The sequence below is a fragment of the Carlito syrichta genome, unplaced genomic scaffold (assembly GCF_000164805.1).
Source record: "Carlito syrichta isolate Samal-C Ts95f unplaced genomic scaffold, Tarsius_syrichta-2.0.1 Scaffold316502, whole genome shotgun sequence".
Lineage (NCBI taxonomy): Eukaryota > Metazoa > Chordata > Mammalia > Primates > Tarsiidae > Carlito > Carlito syrichta.
In genome coordinates this window covers 973,634-980,811 of record NW_007260598.1, presented here as the reverse complement: position 1 = coordinate 980,811, position 7,178 = coordinate 973,634, and positions in this window count along the sequence as shown.

Genomic DNA, 7,178 nt, shown 5'->3' with positions numbered 1-7,178 from the left:
TCTTGGGTCTAACTAGGACCCATCAATCCTGTTATTATTTAATTCCTAGGATTTATATTATGTTGCTTTATGTATTAGTTTGCTAGGACTGTCATAACATAGTACCTTAGACTGGGTGACTTAAACAGAAGTTGAAGATGCCCAGAAGTCTGGAGGCTAGAAGTCTGAGATCAAGCTGTCAGTAGGATTGGTTTCTTCTGAGGCCTCTCTCAGCTTGTAGATAGATGGCCATCTCTCCCTGTGTCTTCACATAGTCTTTCCTCTGTGTGTGTCTGTGTCCTAATCTCTCCTTCTTATAACGACATTAATTATTGGATTAGAGGCCACACTAATGACCTCATTTTAACTTGAGTACCCCTTGGCCCTATCTCCAAATACAGTCACATTTTGAGGTACCAGATTTTAGGACTTCAGTGCATGAATTTAGGGGCATGAGGCACAATTCAACTCATGACACATTGTCAGAGAAATCAGTGGTCTACTTTGTTCTCAAGAAATTTCACCTCTGCTATGATCTCTGGCTCCTTTATCTTTTCCTTCTCTCCACGATCCTGCCCTGCTCCCACTGCCAAAACCTCCTAGTCCTTTCAAGTTTCATAGCACTTTACATACTGATTCATGAAGACAACATTGCTCCATTTCACTGACTTGCTGGTGTTCCAAAAAGCTTGTATAAATTAAAATACCAGTTCTCTGTGAAATATGTTCAGAGGGTTCTTCTAAAATTCACATCCTATGCTTCCACTTCCTGAGTCACCAAGCAACTCCAAGGCCTAGATCAAACCTCTTGTCTACAGGCTTACTTATTTCCTTAGATTCTAGTTTCTCCATAGGTATGTTTTATCTTTTAGTATTTTTTCCTGAACGAAGCTCTTTTTTCCTTCTTTTTGGTTCTCCATCATTACTCAGAAGAAAATTACTAGAAGCTGGATTGTCAAGCAGCATTGTCTTCATGTACTCACAGGAAAGATCTAAAGCAGCCTCTATCTTGCAGCCCAATTCAGGCAACTCCTGAGCAAGGCAACTAATGTCTGATGCTTATTTGCCATTCCATCTCCGCCCTAAATATGCTAAGCTGATAGTTTCAGTGATATTAAGTAACAGGTGTTTCATCAGTTTTTTGGCTAGTAGGATACATGGTTATGTCTGTGACCTCATATATTCTAGTACCCTGCAGCTTCCAGACAAAATTTAATTACACCGATGAGCATTCTAAGCTGAATATGTCATCAAGCAGAATAAGGTAAAGGATGTCAATTCATCATGGCTCTCTCTCTCTCTCTATTATATAGATAGATATATAGATATAGTTTAAGATTCTAGAGTTATTAATGGCTCTTTCAGATCAAGATTTGGTGAAGTAATTAAACTTGGCATGTGTTAGTATGTTGGTTACAAGCAGCTAAAGTAAAATCACGGTCAAACAAAGCAATATAGTCTTCTTAATCTGATTAAAACTTGTAAAATGTTAACTAATCTTTTCATAAAATAATCTAGTGTCTGGGCATATATATTTTCTTTAAACTTGTGTTAGATATATACCTATATACCCACCTGAATACTTCTTAATTTAATGAGTAAATATTTAAGTTGTACTGACGTGTTTAAGGAGGAAATTTGTTCTACACATTTTCTCCTAGTATTTTGGAGGTCTGACTTATGATTACTAAAAAAATAATGGCCCTAAAAAATAGATGCTTAGCATGAAACCAGTGAGGAGTTTGGTTTGCTCTTGCAGTGGAAAGCTGTCCTGCGGCATTCGGGAACACACACACAAACACACATTAAGGCCTTTCTCTTAGGCAGAAGGTTGACTATATTTATGTCTGGGCTGGAGTGCAGTAACATAATCATAGCTCACTTCTGGGCTCAAGTAATCCTCCCCACCTCAGTCTTCTAAGTAGCTGGGATTACAGGCATGAACCACTATACCTTGTTTAATCAATATTTTTGAAGGTCTTTGAAATAAAGTATCTATAGATATTTCTAGACACAAATTCTTTAGGAGTAATAACTCATAGTATGTTTTTTTCCTGTATTTTCATTCTCAAATTTAAGCCTCGTATTGTTAGTCATTGAGATAATTTCAGAATACAATCATTTAAATATAGATATCTAAATGACTGGATAATACTAGTTCTCCTGATACTATACAATATTATATCCTCTTGAATGAACTTAAAAACAGTTTCTAAATCAAATATTTTTCAACTTTTACAAGCAATCACTTCCCAATTCTCTGGCAAGCATGCCACAGGCAGCCACCCCTATATAAATACGGAGTTAGAAAGATAAACACTCATTAAAGTCACTAGTCGTAGCATTGTTTCTCAGAGAGTTCAGCAATATTTGTTCAGCGAGTAGATAAAGCAAGAGATTAGTAATGCTTCCACTGGGCTCTGCTCCTTCCTAAAGCAAGTCAACCTTCTCCCTAAGAGAAAGGCCTTAATGTATGTTTGTGTATGTGTTCCCGAAAGCTGCAGGACAGCTTTCCACTGCAAGAGCAAACCAAGCTTCTCACTGGTTCTATGTTAAGCATCTTTATTTTATTTTATTTTTTGAGTTGGAGTCTTACTCTGTCGCCCAGACTGGAGTGCAGTGGCACGCTCCCAGCCACCGCAGCCTCGACCTGTTGGGCTCTGGTGAACCTTCCCCCTCAGCCTTCCAAGGAGCTGGAACTACAGGCGTGCACTACCACACCCAGCTAATTTTTTGATTTATTGTAGAGATGAGGTCTTGCCAAGTTGCCCAGGCAGGTCTCGAACCCGCAGGCTCAGGCAATCCACCTTAGCCTCCCAAAGCGCGGGATTACAAGCTGAGCCGCCAAGCCCGGCAGCATCTATATTTTAGGGCCATTATTTTTTTAGCAATCATAAGTCAGATCTCCAACATAATAGGAGAAAATGTGTAGAACAAACTTCCTACTTAAACATGTTAGTACAGCTTAAATATTTACTCATTAAATTAAGAATGATTCAGGTGAGGTGCTCTGATCTAATTTTAATAGGCTTACAGAGATTTTAAAACCTTACTCTATCAGTAGTGTAGAAAGAGCACTGGTCTTGGTTCCAATCTAGTTAGAGCAATGATTAACGACAATACTTAGAAGAGCTGGCTGGGCCTTAATTATAAAATAAGGAAATGGTAAGCTCTGACAATCCTATGATTCTGAAAATTATGAAAGTCTCTTGGGAAAAAAGTCTCTTTTTACCATCTTACAGGGATTTTGTAAAGATTATAGACTAGAATACACAGGTTAAGGGTAGCTATATTTCTTTTCTTATCTATTCTGCATTTGGTGGAATAGATGAAAAAAAACAATAGAAGGAAATGGTCACCCTTCACTTTAAAGAAGGGAGTATATAATTCAAGACTCTAGGGTTATTTATGTCTCTTTCAGATAAAGATTTGGTGAAGTAATTAAGCTTGGCATGTGTTAGTATGTTGGTTACAAGCAGCTAAAGTAAAATCACGGTCAAACAAAGCAATATGGTTCTCTTATCTGATTAAAACTTACAAAATATTAACAAACTAATCTTTTCATGAGATAAACCTAGTGTCTAAGCATATGTACTGTGATTTTCTTCAATCGTTGTGTTTATTGGTTAATTCCAAGTCTTTTTCCAGGGGTGGAGATGCAGTAGTGAACAAAGCAGGCAGAGTCCCTTTCATGGAATTGACATTCCCACTTGAGTAAGGGGAAATAAAAAATATGTAAACACACCAGTAACTCCACATCAAGTCAGCAGAGGGATAAGCACTATGGCAAAAATTAGAGCTGAGTAAAGAAGATAGGGTGCATCAACAGGGGGAATGCTGTTTTCTGTGGTCAAGCACACATCGACGACATGGACCATTTGAAGGAAGACCAGAGGGGGCGAGGAATAAAGCATGTGGATATGTGGGAGAAGCCCATTCCAGGCAGAGGAAACAGCCAAGGCAAAAGCCCTAAGGTGAGAGGGACGTGGGGTAGAGCAAACAGGACAGAGTGGCAGACGTAGAATAAGAGGCGTGATTGATTCCCTACTATCTTATTCTAAGAAAATATGGTCAAATTTACCTTCATGCTAACATCAGTTTTTATAAAGTCCAGCAGAGATTCTTTATTGAACTTCCTCTGTTCGGTGCCTCAGGTGTTTCATTTGCAAAATGGGTATGATATTAGTACCTCACAGGGTTGTTGTGAGGACTAAGTAATTTACTAAATATAAAGTATAAGTAAAATAGTGTAAAATCTGGATGGCTAGTTATTACTATCGTCATGATCATCTCTTTATTATCATTATCATCTCTTTATTCAAAGCAGTATCAATAGTTGCAGTTTTCAAGCCTAATATTTTTTGCACTGACCATTAATTACTAGGGAAGTTTTCTTACACATGTCTTGAGAACATTAGGTAGGGTTGTGGCATGTGGTGACTCCAGCGCAGAGGCTTATGCCAACAAAAGTCTTACAAGAAAGTTTAAAAAACATATAAAATTGGGGTTTGAAATGTAATACTTTAATCTAGACATAAAATTAGTATGATATCATAGTCACACACTCAAGTTTTTCTTTATTTTTGTCAATCTCACTCAGTTTCCTCTCCTCATGACAACACAGAATTCTTAGATGTTTGCAATATCTTTCACATTCATTTCCCGCATGTGGTCTGAATTGATTCCTTGTTTCTCAATTACAACCATCACGGAATCAAGATTAATAACCTGCTCGGTGAGTTTTGTCCACTTTGGAATCTGGAGCCTTTGTACTCATTGTGGCCTGTCAGGCTCTGAGCTGTCCTTTCTAAATACCCCAGCCATGAGGTCAAGGACAGCAGCAGTTCAGGGAGGTGGCTGCCTTCGGACCACCCCTACCAGTTGCCATTAACCTCTCCCAGGCATTCATCATAGTGGAGGAGGATCTGAGAGTGGATTGAAAGTTCCTTAATATTTTCCCCATGCTTAGAACGATTCCTGGTACACTGGAGGTACTCAGCTATTTATGGAATGAGTAGAAATAAGATAGGCATGGTGCACATTATTGGACCCTCTTAAAGAGATTGTCATGGAGGCGTGGCTGAGGGAAAAGCACCTGTCCGCTGTGGTCCCCTTTGGGTCTGGACTCCCAGCCCACCACCCACATGGAACATGCACCATTATGATCAGCACCTTTACCTCAGGGCACAGGATATCTGGGGAAGGCTTTGCTTTAGGCATGAGGTTTCTGTGACCATTGAATCTGGTTGTACTAGATATGACCAAGTTGAGCACAGCTTATGATTTTAAAAAGTTCTCCCAGGAAGAGTTTTAATTCCTAGACCTACTGATTATTCATTAACATTCCTCCAGAAAATACTCAGTGGAGTCTCATTCTGGATCAGACACAGACCTAGGTAATGTCGTATGGTAGTACTTTAAATCTAATTAGTGTAAATACTCCCAAATAAACATGGCACCCAAACCACAAGTACTACAAGAATAGCATCCTATGTACCATATGATGTCAAATAGGATGTTTGATTTTCAGTGGGGAGAACAGGAAGGCAGAGATACTATTCTCAGTCATGGAAGGAATGAAGAACACTGCAACAGGTAGAATGGATATGTTAATATATACTGTATTGATAAAACAGCATTGCCATATCATCTGTCATATATGTTTCACTATTAGTCCACTATCCAGTTATACTTCTGATTTCTTGTTTCTGTGTCTGTTATTTCTTGTACTCCAAAGCTATGATCATGAGCCACTTTAACCAAGAAATGTTTACTGGTAAAAAAAACAAGCTTATGGCCAGGTGTGATGGCTCATGCCTGTAATCCCAGCACTTTGGGAGGCCGAGGTAAGAGGATTGCTCAAGTCCACGAGTTCAAGACCAGCCTGGCAACTTGGTAAGACCTCATCTCTGTAATAAAAAAAAAAAAAAATCAGCTGGTTGTGGTAGTGTGTACCTGCAGTTCCAGTTGCTTGGAAGGATGAGGCAGAAGGATCACCTGAGTCCAGCAGGTCGATGCTGGGGTGTCTGTGAGCGTGCCATTGCATTCCAGCCTGGGCGACTGAGTGAGACTCCAACTAAAAAAAAACCCAAAAAACCAAGTTTGCTTATAAGAATGACTTGGGGCATGTGCTGGGACACTGTTAGATAATTTGATGGAGGTATTGGCCTTTATTTCTCTGTTTCTTTGCTAAACACAGCACCTGTCCCAGATAGCATATTTTTGATGTTCATTCTTTCTCAGTTAATATTTGTATTTGTTTATTGTAAAAAATAAACCACCATTTCCTTTGAGGATGTTTTTGAACATCATATTCCCTATTACTAATGAAGAAGAGTAAAGAATATGGCAAATGTTTACTATATTTTGAAAAAGATTTAAAGGGAGGATGTGGTTAAGAGACTTTTCCAAATTCCTTCCCTAAAATTTTACTCATTTATCAGATATTCATTGGGTGCCCATATATGTAAGCACAGACGACAGGAAGGGTATTCTTGGTATAGTTAAGTGTTACAGATATATACTCTTCAATATAAACGCTGTGCTTTCTGCCCATCTGTGATGTGTGATCCAGCATCTAGATAAGTGCCTTAATCTTGGTTGTTCCTTCCCCCACCCTGTTGATAAGTCCCATTACTCAAGGGGCATTTAATGGTAAGAAGCAGATGGTCTAATGACATGAAGTCAACTAGCACTGACCGAGTACCTCCTACGTGCCAGGTGCTGTGCACAAGAGTAGACGGTTCGAGTAATTTAGTTTGCTGAAAGTGACAATCGGTTAAAGACAGAAAAGCGTGGGGGCAGCTTTAAAGTTAAGGACAAAATGTGTTTTTGTTTTGAAAGGGAGATGGAGAATGGGAGAAGAAGGCTGACAAAACAAGTTGGAGACCTGAGTCTTCACTGTAAGGAATTCCAAGTGTGCCCAGCCCTGCAAGGGTGCATAGTGGACAGGAGCTCTTCCCTCGGCCACGCTTCCAAGTGTTTAATTGGAGAAATGTCCAATTAAACAAGGACAGAGGACCTGCTTCTTGCCGGAGCGGGCAAAAGGCGACTTTTCCCTACGGCCCTCCGCCAGCGGCCAGCCGCAGCGACGGCCGACGCAGCCCGCGACGCTGGGGACAGTGTCAGTCCGGGACCCCAGCCGCGGGTAGCCGCCCCACCTGCTGCCGGGCCCCGCCCCCGGCAGCGCGAGCCAATGG